Here is a 16,127-nt window from a genome sequence, read left to right on the forward strand (position 1 = left end):
TGTGAGCACAAATATTGCATTCATCACTCCCCTTAACTACACAGGTGCATACACACACAATTGCATTGCGTGAGTGTGCAGTGTAAACACGCTCATACGTGTATGCTGTACACTTCAACCATACAGGTATCACGGTGGTTCCACACAGCAGAAATGCACACACATGCACATAAGGTGTACACACAGATGGAGTTACCAGCAGAGAAATACACATGGAGCATATCTGCACATCCTTCATAGGTACGTGACCTGAACATGGGACCCCTTCTGTCTACAAAAAAAGCTTATCTCTTCCTTAGCCTTGCTGCTACCTAAGCAGGAACCTCCCACTCTCCTCCTGCGGTCTAAGTGTCTGCTTTCTGGGTAGGATGGGGCATAGCTATTAGACAACTGTCATTCTGGCAGGTAGCTCCATGTACAGGGATGGGAAGGGGACCTGTGGGAGGACACTGAGCTGGTGTTCTGTGACTCTGGGCAATGAAAGATGCCCTGGAAACACTGGATGCTATCAACATCACACCTGACTGTGGGGAGGATGCAAAAGGGAGGGCTCAGTGTCAGGGTTACCTTTCAAAGGCAGTGGTGGGGGGAAATGTTAATCCCTAATATGCATGGTGCCATAGTAACTGCTGGGGAAGAAGAACTATTTTGAGTTTCTCTCTGTTGCAGCACAGTGCAGGCACTGCGCTGAGCTTTACAAATGTACAGCTTTCATATTCCGATCCTTAATGGCAGGTGATAAGATTAGGGCAAGAAAGCTGTGATTTAACAGTTTCCAGGCACTTGATATCTCACCAGGGCTCAGCTACCAATTGTCTGCATTAATCCCCAAGGCAAACCTGAGAGGCAGGTGGGTGGGATTGAGCTACCTTTTGTCTCAGGAAAGGGAAAAGCCAAGCCCCTTGAGCATCAGCTTCTGGAGGCAAGAGGGCTTTTTCCCCAGTGCGCACCTCACCACCTCCATACTCAGCTCCGAGCCAGCTGAAGCCCTCACTTTAACTGTCCCTCCAGAGAGAGGCCAGGGCACCTCCCAGCTAACCTGGTGAGTGTTGAGACCAGCAAGCGGAGCAGGCCATGCAGACCTGGCTGTGTGTGCAGAGTTGGGACAGCTGGCAGAACTCTCATCGGAACTGAAACAGAGGAAAGGTCTCCCCATAGGACTGAAAAGGGACTGGGGATGAGGATCACGGCTGGAAATGCCAGAAGACTCACCAGCAACAACCAAAAAGGCTAGAAAAGAGGAAAAGCAGCCAGGAAGGGAAAAAATCCTATTTCTCCCTTCTTTCTCCACTTGTCTACTCCTGGTTGATAATTATTCCTTACCTTGGTATGGGCATTTACTATTCTCAGAAGCTTTCACATATATGGAACTCTTGAATACAAATGCCACAAAGAACCATGGGACTCTCCTGCACATGGAGCTAGTTAGAATTGGAGCCACAAGAAGGACCCAGAACTCCTTGATCTCAAACAAGAGCTAGCTCTTCTACACAGGACCTCACTTAACCCTCCTGCGACACTAAGAGGAGGCAAGCATTGTTCCCATTTTCCAGGTGAAAGGACTGAGGCTCAGAGGGTAAGTGACCAGTCACACCTGAGGCCACTCAGAAAATAAGTAGCCGAGATAGGATTGGGGGTTCAGTGTGTGCAATCCCAAGGGAATGCTTTTTCTACTTCTCCCTTGCTGGGCTACTCTTCATTGGCAAGAAGTATTAAGACAGGCTGAAGAAAGAAGAGCTGGAGTATAACTGGAACATAACTGCACTGCTGTTCCTTAACTGCCAGACGGCATGCTGTGCTGGCATGCAAAACTGAGGGGAGTATGTCAACAATTGTGGCCAGAGTGCATTCAGTGAGGGTTTCCTGGGTGTCTTCTTCTACCTCTACCTCCCCTGTGGCCTCTAAGCAACTTTCTTAGATTTCCCTTCATTGCCTCCTCGTGTTTCTGCTCCTGGGCACTGCTGTCTCTCTTTGGTTGGGTGAGGCAAAGTGATCCTCCGTTATTTTGTGACTTTGCTTTCTGGAAGTAGCCACAGGAAGAAAAACTCATCCCCACAAGGGAACCTCCCATCAGGGCACATCACTCCCTCCCAGGGCTGGGCACCAAAGCAGGGACCCTTTCACAACAACATCGACAACATCACAGGCCTTTCCCCGCATTAGAAAACCTCTCAGCAATTGCTTCCCTGACAACTCTTTACCAGGAGGAAAAGCCAAGGCCGGCAGGGAGGAGATGAAGATGGAGAGAAGGGGCAAGGAGAGACAGAGTTGTGGCAGGGGTAGGCTCGGGCTGGAACAAAGCCATGTTTACCACTTCCTGGTGCAGTGACCTTAGCCAAGGCAGTATACATTTTGAACTTCATCTATTAACTGGGAATTAAAAACCTCTGCACACCTCGCTAGATTCTTGTTGGAAAGAAATAATAGATAGGAAAGAGGTTTGAAAATGGCAAAGGGCTACTGAAATGAAAGGTGTTTTTTATTAAGTAGAGAAGAAGGAAGATCAAGAGTGACAGAGAGAGGAAAGAGAAGCCAGGGGGCTAGGAGTAAGTGCCAGCAGGAATGAGTGCTTTCCTACCGAGAAGTGCATTAGGCACTGTCAAATGTTCATTCTGTTCTAGACAATCATAAAGAAAAAGCTGTTCCTAATGGGCATCAATTATAAGTTAGTTTGTGGCATCTGTGATTGGGTTATATCATAGCAATTCTTTTCATTATTTCCCCAACCCCAGTCCAGTACACAAAATTTCCTGTTTCTTACCCTCAGCCATCCTAGAAACAGCATCCCTTCCTAAGGATGAGGGAGGTGGTGTTGAGTAACAGTCCCCCTGGAAGGTGGGCTGAGGTGGAATAGTGTAATTTTGTGCTCCCCAGATATAGGTCTGCCTAGTGGGTGAGTAGAGGGGGCACGTGTTAAGCACACAAGTTTCCTTGCCCTACCCTATACCTACTGAATTCACATCTCCAGAGGAGGGCCCTAGCATCTGTATTTTTAAAAAATACACAGCCATGTTTGAAAACCACCACTTTATCTCATGCCCTCCCAGTCACAGGGGCCAGTCTGCAGGCTTAGCTACCTTCTCGTCATTCCTCATTTCACAGAAAGGGGTCTCCTCTGGAGGACACAGTGCTGAGATAGTCCTGATTCCCTGCTCTGCCCACCTCCCCCATCTGCTTCCTCTGGCCAGATATCCTTCCTCTGACCCATAGTCCAAGGAGCTGTATCTAGGAGTGGGCTAGCTTGCAGCTGCAAGGCATTGACCAAAGAGATCTCAAAGACAAAGTCCAGAGGCAGAGATGACACTGACAGCTAAATAAGCAAAACAAAGAGGCCTAAAACCAAAGGGCTTGGCAGAGACAGGAAGACCAAGTGGGAAGCCATAGTGGTCAGGGAGGAGAGACAGAGAATCCCCAGGGCCTGTGGTCCTGTCCTTCTGGCAGAGACTAGGAGATACCCTTCAGGCAAGATCATCTGCACCATCAGAGTACAAGTGGAAAGCTGTGATCAGTCGGGGTGACTGGCTGTGCTCCCTGCCACTTCTGGAGAGCAATTCGGTTCTACCCTGCTTCCAAACCTGTGTCCGTCCACACTGCCAGGAAATCTCCGAGTCAGGTGGGCACAGTTCTGCCAGAAGTGGGACAAACAGTTTACAAAAAGCAGCTTCTGACTTGCAGGAGGGCTTAAGAAAAGATTTTCCAGTGAATTCTCTATATTTTACTATTGATAAAGTTTACCCTTAGGGGTCAGGGTAAAGTATGGGAGGACTTTTTGCAATCTTTCTTAGATGGGCCTAGTGGGTGCTTCGGAGCAAAGCTACATCATCACTCAGGCTCTACTTTCCCTCTCTGAAGCTTCCTAGACTTTATACATTCTCCCTGTGCCATGGGGCAGGCTCCTGGGCCAAACAGCTGGGGCACCAGCGAGAAATGTCCAAATTTCCATCCAGATGCAAGCCCTCTGGGCCATAGACCATATTTACTAAACACCGACTGAGTGTTTGATGCTAACATAGCAGCTAGATGAGTAGATTGCAAAAATTTTCTCCCATTGTGTAGGTTGCCTGTTCACTCTGATGGTAGTTTCTTTTGCTGTGCAGAAGCTCTCATCTGACAAAGGGCTAATATCCAGAACCTACAAAGAACTCAAACAAATTTACAAGAAAAAAACAAACAACCCCATCAAAAAGTGGGCAAAGGATATGAACAGACATTTCTCAAAAGAAGACATTTATGCAGCCAACAGACACGTGAAAAAATGCTCATCTCACTAGCCATCAGAGAAATGCATATCAAAACCACAATGAGATACCATCTCACACCAGTTAGAATGGCAATCATTATCATTAAAAAGTCAGGAAACAACAGATGCTGGAGAGGATGTGGAGAAACAGGAACACTTTTACACTGTTGGTGGGACTGTAAACTAGTTCAACCATTGTGGAAGACAGTGTGGCGATTCCTTAAGGATCTAGAACTAGAAATACCATTTGACTCAGTCATCCCATTACTTGGTATATACCCAAAGGATTATAAAGCATGCTGCTATAAAGACACATGCACACATATGTTTATTGCGGCACTATTCACAATAGCAAAGACTTGAAACCAACCCAAATGTCCATCAATTACAGACTGGATTAAGAAAATGTAGCACATATACACCATGGAATACTACGCAACCATAAAAAAGGATGAGTTTGTGTCCTTTGTAGGGACATGGATGAAGCTGGAAACCATCATTCTCAGCAAACTATCACAAGAACAGAAAACCAAACACCGAATGTTCTCACTCATAGGTGGGAATTGAACAATGAGATCACTTGGACACAGGAAGGGGAACATCACACACCGGGGCCTATTGTGGGGAGGCGGGGGGAGGGATAGCATTAGGAGATATACCTAATGTAAATGACGAGTTAACGGGTGTAGCACACCAACATGGCACATGTATACATATGTAACAAACCTGCATGTTGTGCACATGTACCCTAGAACATAAAGTATAATAATAATAATAATAAAAGTAGCAGCTAGAGAAGGGAGAGAGACAACATTAATAGAAGACCTGATCCCTGTCCTCAAAATACTTACAGTTCAATTGGGTACACAAAATATCTAGTACCTGTCCATTCTATCATGAAGTGCTATCCCCCTAGCTACAAAGATTATATCACATACCATCACCAGCAAGCTACAAAAGACAAGCTACTGAGGAAAGGAGGGATTCAAGGGAGGTTGTATTAATCAAAGGTTTCTTGGAAGAGGCCAGGCTTGAGCAAATGTGAGGGACAGGCCACTCAAGACTGTCCATGAGAAGGCCACAGGGGAGACTGAGAGCCTGCATGGCTCCCTGCTATCAAAGCAATGTTCCAGATGGCAGCATGGAGGAGCAAGGCTGAAGAGAGGGAGAGTAAGGCCTGGATTCTGTTTGGCTCAAATAATTCCATTGCCCTGGCTTCTGTTTCATCTGCCTGAGAGATAGGAGTGCCAGTGAGATAATTCATGGTCACTGCCAGCCATCAAATCCAGAGGTCCTCTGAGTACTGTGCTTCTGTCTGCTGAGGGCCTTGAGGGAAGACAGAGCTTCCCCATGATCATGTAGCCTCCACCTAACTACAGCCTGGACTTGGCTTTGAGAGGAGGCACTAGCTGAGAACCATGTAGACCCCCAACTGAAGCCAACAACCAGCCAGCTGCTCCATCTGTATGCAGGGCACTCCCCAGCCCCAGAGTTTATAAAGCAAAGAAGTCATTTTGTCCCAAGAGATCGCAATGTCTCTTGAAATACAGAGCTGTTCTTTCTTGTGCCTCTGTGGTTCCTGAGTTCATTGTTATTCTTTGGCAAGGAACAGGGCTTGGATTGAACATGGTTCCCATCTGCAGCTGAGAGTCTCAGAAAAGGGAGAGGGGGCAGGGCGGGGAGGCAGAGACAGACAGAGATGCTCTTGGTTGAGCCCTAAAGTAATAAATGGGGCCACGAAAGAAACAAGAGAGGGAGACAAAAGAGAAGCATGGCAGAGAGGGACTGAGAAAGGCAGGAGTGTGTTAAGATGGGAAAGGGGAAGTGAGAGAAAGAGATATTGACAGAGACATAGAGAAGAGATGCTGGCAGGATGACAGCTGAACACTGCGTGCCATGGGAGGAGAGAGATGAAGGAAATTAAAAGGAGAAAAATACAGAGGCAGACAGCTTGAAGTGAAGCTCGAAGACTGGGGAAATGCAAGAGGGACAGAGACAGAGCCTCGAGGGGTCAGAAAGCATGCTAAGGTACAAAAGAGGTGCAACAAGGGATGGGGACAGGGCAGGGGGGACTAACACAGAGATGACAGTGAGGGATAAAGGGGTGCTGTGAGCACGTGGGGTCTGAGTGTAAGGACTGAGTAGCAATGTGTCTGCAAACAAAAGCACAGCATTGCTTGCCTTGCATTTGTCATGGTATAAAGAAGCCACTTTATGTGGTATTCAGAGTATTAACTCTGGACCAAGACTGGGTAGGAATCTTGGTGCTACCAGTTTCTAGTGGTGTGACACTTGGGAAGTTGGAACCACTCTGAACCTCAGTTGTTTCCCCCTGTGCAAATGGGGATGATATTAGTACTGCCTCTAGTATTGTATGAAAGCACCTAGAGCAGTGCCTGGCACATAGGAAAGTCCTTTGAGGGCTCCAGGTGCAGACAGGTTGGTGAGTACAAACAAATAAAAAGGGACAGGAAGAAGGGAGGCAGGGAGAAGCAAAGGCCAAGGGTGAGCCGCCTTTTATTTACAAGTCTATTAATTTTAGTAGGCACACTTTTCATTGTGAGTGATGGAGCTGAGGAGGAAAGAACAGCTCCCAACAAGGCATCAGTGCCGCAGGCCAAGTGAGGAAGCCGAGCCCAGAAAGAGAAAGAGAAGGAGAAAGGAGACACAGATCAAAGTCACATAGACTCTAAAGCAGCGAGGTGGGAGGCAAGACTGGCTTGCTGGGGATGCCAGCGGGACCCAGAGGAGCAGGAAACCAAAGAGGCAAACTATGCTTGCAGCAAAGAGAGCAGGAGCGAGGAGTGCGGAGGTAGCTCCATCTGTAGGCAGGTGCTGCGGTTTGCCCCATTGATCCTTCTTCCATAAAGCCCAGGAAGAGAAAATCCGCCATCTCTCACTCAGATTAAATCCGCCATCTCTCACTCAGCATGCTCTTTCCTCTCTCCCGCCCTCCAGGGATGGCTTGTGTTTTATTCTTCCTAAACTGATATGAGACTCTAGGAAATGACTTCCTCTGTAACTACGTCTCCACCTGTACACCCGTGGGAGAGGTGATGCACTCCATAAGCAAGGTGCAGAGATGTCGGTGAGCAGAATCAGAGACTGAGCAACTGCAGAGGGAAGGGCTGGGCGCAGGAGTGGGGATGGGGCGGGATAGAAGGAGAAAGGTGGGAAGGGGCCAGAAGCTTGTTCTTTTGGAGTCTCCACCCACCACCTGAATCTGGCTCCATGCTCTCAGGGTGAAATGGGGGTCTGAGGGAGGAAGGATAACTTCTCCATCTGCTCCCCCACCCCCACGAAAGGAGCTGCTGCTCATGCAGGAGACACAGCCAGCTTGAGAGCAATGCCTTGCAGAGCAGATGATGCTCCGTGAATGGCACTTGGTCATCAGAGATGGTTCCTGAATCAGTTAAGAGCTCAACAGCCTAAGAATGGTTTTAATCCTGAGAAAAATGCAGGCATCCAGTATCTTCAATCCCCACATTTACTTAACCAGGCTGATGGTGTTGGAATTGAGCCTGAAGCAACAAACATAAGGACCCTCTGAAAAAGTTACAATGTACTAATTACTAACTGCCTATGCTCACTTGTGGTTATGGATATTATAATCATAGCTATCACTTACTGTGAGCTTCTCCGGGCCCAGGTGCTTACATTCATGAGCTCCTAAATCCTCACGATGACCCTATGGAGCAGGTGTGACGATCCCTGTGTTCTAGGCAGAGACACCGCTCAGAGAAGCAAGTTCCTCTTACAGTCAGACAGTCAGTGTGCAGCCTCCAGAGCCTCCACTCTTTCCATATTTAAATCTACCGCAGGTTCTCTTAAGGAGCATGGATTATTTTCATTTCAGATTCTACTTTATATTCAGTCCACTGGAAGGCCTGACTCCCACCATCTTCTGCCCCTGTGGGATGGAATGCTGGGCTCAGGTGAGACTATCCTTATGATTATGCCTTATGATTATAGCATAATCCCAAGACTCTGACGGAGAGGACCAGCCTTCTGAAAGGTGCCTGCCCTGAGACAGATGTCAGTTCCACTCCCTTCCTGCCTCAGTCATGGAGTGCTTGGACTTTAGGTGGAAGCAGAACTGGGTTGTACCAAAGAACCTCCTCACAAACTCTTATGGCAATAAGAGAGTTGCAAGAGAATGGCACCCTCCACCTCTGGGACCCCACATGCACTCTACATGGGTGCTGGAATGGTGTGATTTCCCTTTTCAGACATCCAAAGTCTAAGATCTTACTCCTGCAGAAAGGAAGTATTCTGTGTGTAGCTAGAGCCAGGAAAGTCCACAAAATAGTGGGGACTCCCACTATTTTGCAACAGGACTCAAACTACCCCTGGCCAGATGTTCCCAGAAACAATGGGCACTCCGGGGCAAGGACTGGCACCAACTTGACTGTAGTCTGGGGGCCTGTGACAGTTCTTCCTGCTTCCCCTTTTCTCTCCCTGTCCACTTGAATGACTTCGCGCACTGGTCAAAAGATCCCAAAGAGGATCTGCTTAGAGCCAGCTTCCATGCCCTTCTTTCCTTACTAATTGTGCATGCACACACACAACACACACACACACAGCTTATTTCCTTACGAGATTAAAGAACTCACAGAGATCTAATCAAGAAAGATAACAAAGGCTTGTCCTAGAAAAATCAGGTTAATGTCTTTACAGGCAGCAGGTGGTAACATGTTACCAATACTGATCAAATGTAGTCTGGATGTGACCAACCCCACAATCTCTAAGTCAGAGCTGCTTTTACTGGAAAAATTTTTCTTAAGGAGTGATTCCACCACCATCCTTCTCCAAAAGAGGCTCTGAAAATGTCTAAATTGGCCAAGGGTGAGTCTGGCAGGTGGAACTTCTAAGCTGCTTCATCTGCCTATGCCCCTTCAGCACAAGGCAGGCAGATGTGCCCTATCTTCTTTCCCCAGCCCAGGCTGGACATCCACAGGGACCTGTGTGGTTTCCATGCCAGCACCTGTCAGGCTGTCTCCCACCTCAGCCCAAACACCTGCAGTGGGAGGGGGAAGGGAGGGCAAGGAAAGGACAGATGAGGAAAGAGGGAAAAGCTGTGAGAGCACATGAGGGTGTGTTTGAGGAAACCCCAGGAGATCAGCTTCCAACAGTGATTAATTTAGTGAGAGAAAATAGATTCTCACTGCCAGCCACCAAGTCTGCAGTAGCTGACAATGAAGCAGTCAGTTCTGCTTTCAGGCAGCTCTGGTCCTGTGAGAAAGCAATTTGTGAGCTTTCGTGCCCATACACCAACAGGAGAGTGACTGTGGGAACCAGTCCCAAGGTGGGAAGGGAGCCAGCCTGGTCCGAGAGCTGGGAGACTCCAGCCAAAGTGGGATTCAGGAACCCAGAGGTGCAGACTTCCTATGGACTCTGATGCTTGGCTGCACTGTTAGGGAGAATGTCCTTGTGGCACCTCTGTGCTGGAGGTGTGCACCAGACTGACTCAGTCACTGGAGGAAGGCTGAGGTCTGGGATGTTAGCGCTCCATCTTCTTTTCTGACAGGCATAACATGATGGCTCATCAAATATGAAGCCACTCATCTGTTCATTCAACAAAATATATTGAACTTCTACTGTGTCTCAGGCCCTGTGTTAGGTGCTACAGTTATGAGGGTGCACAAAATAGATACAGAGCCTACCCTCCCAGATCTTACAGTTTAGAGAGGAGGACAAAAAATTAATTGAGTGAGGAATGGGTTTCATCCATCTATCCTATAATTTTCACATGATTTCAATATTCAAAGGGCATCAATTAGGACTATAAAACCTAAAATCTAGTAGACATCAACATCCTCTAGCTCACTGTAATTGACACATGAGCAAACTAAAGCCCAGAGAAGTGGTATAACTCATTAAAGTTACACAGGTGGTGGGTGACAAAGGCTAGGACTGTAAAATTTCCATTCCTTCTTAAAATAATTTTCCTGCCACACCACCCTGCCACAATCCAAAGAGACCCAGTATGAATGATGCATATTGAACATTTCTGAAGTACGTTCTTTGAATACCTTCTCTATCAAATGCTCCATGAAAAAGAGTGCTCTATAGTTAGCTAGGTTCAGAAAATGCCAGTAATGCATTTTCCTTATGGAGGTTGACAGTATACATGATCATATTAAAGGCTCTGAAGTCTATGGGAAAGAACTCTGTTTATCATCGTTTAACCTAGGATTTCCCAAAGTGCTTTCCTCATGGAAGCCCCTTTATTGATGTAGCTCAACTCCACACACTCCTCTTCCTTAGAACATTGGGAAACCCCAAATCAGTTAAGGCTATGTTCATTTTAGACATCTAACCCTTCCTTTCTGGCTTTTCCTATTTCCTTTTTTCATCAAGGTGGCTTGGTTCTTCCCCTCTAAGTTACATTAGATCTGACTCTTCATTCTCCTCCATTCTTCAATACTTTCTACATTTTGGATAGCCCTTCCTCCTGGAATTCTGGGGCCCCTTATTCTCTGGATTTTCCTCACTTTGCTCTCTCTGAATTGCTTCTGAGTTCTTTTCACCTTTCCATTCCTCAGTAATTGATCTTCAATTTACTTCAGGCTTGCTTTTTCCTACGTAGTCAAGGAAAAGACTTGAAACTTCAGCAATCATCTCCTTATGAATAAATCACAAATCCAATAACTGACCTGTGACCTTTCTGTACCATGATTTGCTTCTCCAGCTAACAGTTCATTCACATATTCAAACAATACTCATTGCACACTGATGTCAGGTCACGTTAAAGGCCACTCTCCCAGCAATCTCTGGCTAGTCAATTCCACTGGTTAGAGAACTGTGGGGATAAGGTTAAGTTCATGGATTTGGCCTCTGTTGGGCCCATGAGTTGCATTCTGCCCATGACCATGAATCCTGGCCAATATTCTCTCAAATGGGTGTCCTTGGCATGAAGGAGCAGGATAAGAAGGTGTGTCTGGCTTGATTCAATTTGTCGCCTTTAAAGGAAAAAAAAAGTCAAAGTCTATACCCTGGGATTAGAGGCATCATCATATTAAGTATGTCCAAGTGACCATCAGCCCTTCCCTACATCAGCCTTCTACCTAGTTTTCTCAGGTCCCAAATCATCCCCCCAAAAATCTCCCTCTGCAAAATCTCATAATTATTTCATTGAGAAATAGCTAACATTTGCCTTTTATTCCTTTTTGACTCAAGCAAACCATTTTTTTTTCTATTAACTGTCTTTCTTTTTTTTTCTTTTTTTTTTTTTAAGTCCCCTGACACTGTTGTTCTCATGTGTTGCTCAGAGATTTCATTTGGACCTGAAGAAATGAGAGAAGTGGCTTTAAAAAATGTTACTATTCAACAGTAGAATTACAAGCATTATGGCTCCTTTCTCAAGAAGCTTTCTACCACCAGGCGTGAGACTGGATCTGAATTTTGATTGCACACACACACACGCGTGTGCACACACACATGCACACACACAGAGTGTTTTTCAATAAGAAGGAAAAAATCATAAGTTTTTTATTTGCCATGATTTGCTTCACCAGCTAACAGTTATTCATGTATTCAAACAATACTTACTGAACACTCATTTATAGGCCACACTAAAGGCCACTTTCTAGTAATCTCTGGCTGGTTAATTCCACCAATTTCATTTCCTGATAAAACTGAGAACTATTTTCATGGTATACCACCTATCACTCCTGCTTCTTCAATCACCTTGGAAAATCTAAAATAGAAGACAAACCACATTCAACACAGAGTCATTAGATATGTCAGAGAACACTAGTAATACTCACACCAAACATTAATTTGAAGACCACATATAGACAGAGAGTTCCTGGCCAGTCTTAGTTTGCAAAACTCATTCCCTTTGCCTACCACCATGGATTCTTATTTTATTTTATTATAGATTCTGGGGTACGTGTGCAGATTTGTTACTTGGGTATAGTTTGTAATGCTGGGTACATTTCATAATGCTTAGAGTGAGCTCATCACCCAAATAGTAAACATAGTACCCAATGGGTAGTTTTTCAACGCTTGTCTCCTCCATCCCCGCTCTTTTGGAGTCCCCAGTGTCTATTGTTTCCATCTTTACGTCCCATTTGTACCAATTGTTTTGTTCCCACTTATAAGTGAGAACATGTGTTATTTGATTTTCTGTTTCTGCGCTATTTCACTTAGGATAATGACCTCCAGCTACATCCATGTTGCTGCAAAGAACATGACTTCATTCTTTTTATGGCTGCATAGTATTCCATGGTATACATATCCTACATCTTCTTTATCCAATCCACCGTTGATGGACACTTAAGTTAATTCCATGACTTTGCTACTGCGGATAATGCTGTGATAAATATATGAGTGCAGGTGTCTTTTTGATAAAATTATTTCTTTTCCTTTAGGTAGATAACCAATAGTGGAATTGCTAGGAATTCTAGATTATTTTCCTTGAGAGGGCAGGAAAGACTCAGGAGCACAGTTGCATCTATGCTTAGCCCCAGACATTCCCAAGGCACCATGGCACGAGCTAACGCTTAGTCAGAGTCCTCCTGGGCTCAGCTCTGCCTGCTCTGGTGCCTCCCTTTCCTCTCCACTGATGCCCATCCTGCCTCCCTCCACTGAGCTCTGGCCAGAGGAGAAAGGACAACATTATCATTTCCACTGACAAGCACCATCTCACCTCTCTTCTCTCTCACTTTTCTTGTCTTTTAGAGCCCTCTTTGTGCCCTCTAAGTCTCTCTAAGAAACCTCTGTTTACTCTGTCTCCAGCCCCTGCCTTTACCCCTGCATTACGGTCTTCTTATAAAGGCTTATTTTTCCAAATATTCAGTTTACATTAGTCCTATCAATTCTTTGCACCCACAGAAAGGAAGCATGCTATAATAGAAAGAACATAGCATTCAAAACAAAGCAACATGTTCGGTCCCTTCCTTTCATTTTCTTTCTCCCAGAAACTTCAAGCTTGCCTCTTCCCCATTCTAAACCTTTCTAGACATAGTTAACCCCGAAATGAAGAAGAGAGGTGGTGTGCTGAGCTAGCTCATGCCCAGTCTCATCTCCCATGTGCCTTCTTTTCTTTTCAAAAGACAATGAAGGGGACTGAATGCATGATGAAGTCCTCTGCTCCCCACACCGAGAAAACATGAGCTACAATGTGAGGCAGATGCTCCTGTCAGGATCACATGCTTCAAGCAAGATGTATCCCATATGGCTCAGGCTGAAGACTGCCTGGCCCTCCCCATCTTCTACTGTTAGCGCCCCCCACCACACCCTCCCCTCCCCCAGAATATGCTCCAATCTTCCAGCAAGCTGGGCGTGAATACACCAGCCATCTCAAACACCCAGGGATTCAGGGAAAGTGTTAAGAAGGAATGTAAACAATACATACTAATTGCTGCTGTGACATAAGTTATAAATTAAACTAGATGGGCCAGAGCGCTATACTCCCCTTCTCCCCAGCCTCCTTGGGAACACGTTGGGAGAACAAGCATCTCACATAGAGGAAACTGACTTCTAATGAACACCTTTGATATTTCAATAACTAGGCCCCTGGATGCCTTGTGCCAAATGAGCCCTCAGCTCTGCTGAGTGCCAAGGTTCCAGAGCATTCTAGGCTGGGTACAGGGAGGAGCCCTGGTCCCGGGGGGGCTGTGGCAGACAAGCCTATCTGCAGCTCCTGTGCTTTTCATTAGCATTGCAGACTTGAGAATGAGCACTTCAGAATCAGCCCTGCCTTAAGAAGAGGCCAGGAAGAAAGGAGGCAGTGAGCTTTCTAAATAACTGTGATGAGGCTTGCTATTCCCTTTTGTTGTGACTGCCCAGGAAATTTCTGTGCCTGGAGCAAAGCAGATGTTAAATGAACATTAGTTGAGCAAATGAATGAATGAACAAATTAGGAAGAGAATGACTGAGTCTGTTGCAGGCCCCAAATGCTGCAGACCCCAGTTTTGTTCTGTTTTGTCCACTGAGTAACCCAGGAAGCAGAGGGCAGTGGGACAAGTTAGAAAGGAAGGAAATGAGGATGCAATTGGCGTGGTGGGGGTGCCGGAGAGGCCTTGCCTTTGCGACTAACAATCCCTAAAGCTGGCTGGATTTAGCAGAATTCAGAAGCAACATGTGACTTTGTTTGGTAAAGTCAGAGTGCAGTGAGGACTAGGCCCTAAGTTTCTGTTTGTTTTTCCCAAAACTCCCTACCCATGAGCCAGTTCTCTGTAAGTCACTTCCATTCTCATCTTTCTGCCCTCTCAGAGAGTTTCTTCCATGCTGCAAGGCCAAGGCCATGTCTTTTATGATAGAAGCCAGAGACAGCATTGTCAAAGTCATTCACTCAGCAAACATTATGCAGTGACCTCTGCATACTTGGCACTGTGTTGTGCTCTGGGAATCCGTAAATGAATAAAACACAGTCACTGACCTCAGGGGGCTCCCAGTCTAGTGAGGAGATGGCAAGCACACAGGTAACTAGAGTTATTGGCACCCTGCAAGCCTCAATGCCCTGGTTGTCTCTGTGGGACCACATCAGAAATCCTCCCACTGATGGCTCATATGAAGCCCAGAGAGGACCAGAGGCCTGAGTCTGGAATCTTCTCCTGGCTTCTGCGTAGGACTCTTTGTCCTTCACCAGGCTACTATGCAACATCTTGGCCACCCAGAGGGACCCCAGGCAGTGACACACTGCCTCTTCATCACCTCCCTGCTCGCGAAAACATGTCACAAAGAGCCCCTCTTTCCACAGGGACACCAGGTAGCATGGCCGAATACCTTAATCTGCCCTGGTTTTTTTCCCCATTGTTTTTGTCTATATAAATCCAAGGTGCCAACTACCTCTTAGATTGGAGGCCTGAAAGATTCCAGGGAGGGAAATGATGCTGGGAGCAGGGCCATTTGCATGTTTTCATTAACGCAGGCTATGGCTGGCCAGGCTGCCAGCTCCCCTGAATGCGTGTCTTCCTGGGGTGATAGAGAATCAATTGGCCTGATGCAACTTCTGGATCCTTGTTACAGCCTTGGCTTGGGTCCCGTGGAGGCCCTCAGACAGGCATCAATAACCTTGCCTCTCATTGCCTTTATTGGTCTTGATGCCATCCCATTAGTATGCACCAATATTTATGTACATTTTAATGGCACTGCCAACAGCAGCATTGTAACAGGGTGGTCAGGCAGGGAGGGGTGAGGGAAGACTGCAGGCTGCGTTTTCTCTCTTTCACTGTGCTTGTTCAATCTACAGGCAGAGGGTTTCTTTCTCACTAAGTCCTTTTCTCCAATACCTGAGGCCTCGGTTTCCGTTACTACCCAGAGGCTCAACACTAATAGGTAAAATTTGTGGCGAATCCATAATAGGAACACACAGTATTTTCCATGACTCATTGTTTCATGTAATTGTCACAACATTAAGTAAGATAATGATACTGCTATTTAACAAATGGATAAGTCAAGGCTCAGTGTTGGTAAGCAAATTCAAGGTCACACAGCTGTAAGCAGGTTTACAGGCAAAGTTACAAGTTCATATAGGAAGAACCAGGGTTTTGGCTTAGATCTGGGCCAAAGCTATGTCTTTTTATTCTATTACATTGCCATGGATCTTTATAACTCAATAAACATAATAAATTTTGATTTGAGTACCTACTACGCGTAGGGTACTGTTATAGGCTCTGAAGTATTGAAGTGACAAAGACAGATGAGGTCTCCGCGTCAGTGTCTGGACATCATAAGAGAATCAACAAATGTTTAAACAAAAAAATATGATCTGGCGATGAGGGTGCAAAGCAATTATAATAGACCAATGTGAGAGTGAGTGATGGAGTGGCTACTTCTAGATGGGGTGGCCAGGAAAGTCCTCTTGAGAAGGTGACATTCACACTGAGTCATAAATAGCAAGAAGGAGCATTCCAAATGACTCTCAGAAGACACAGCT

At 46.0% G+C, this 16,127-nt stretch overlaps 1 protein-coding gene and 1 long non-coding RNA gene across 8 annotated transcripts in view; one reads left to right on the forward strand and one right to left on the reverse strand.

Annotated features, from left to right (window-relative positions):
* Window positions 1–16,127, reverse strand: part of TNR (tenascin R) — a 428,883-nt gene that overhangs the window by 352,636 nt on the left and 60,120 nt on the right. The gene's annotated exons all lie outside the window — the stretch shown is intronic.
* Window positions 7,197–16,127, forward strand: part of LOC123573648 (uncharacterized) — an 82,460-nt gene continuing 73,529 nt past the window's right edge. For both annotated transcript variants that reach the window (XR_010581002.2, XR_006698360.3), the window contains exons 1-2: window positions 7,197–7,328; window positions 8,097–8,175. This is a non-coding gene — a long non-coding RNA (uncharacterized lncRNA). The remainder of the gene's footprint in view (window positions 7,329–8,096; window positions 8,176–16,127) is intronic.

Source organism: Macaca fascicularis, chromosome 1, assembly GCF_037993035.2.
Source record: "Macaca fascicularis isolate 582-1 chromosome 1, T2T-MFA8v1.1".
NCBI lineage: Eukaryota > Metazoa > Chordata > Mammalia > Primates > Cercopithecidae > Macaca > Macaca fascicularis.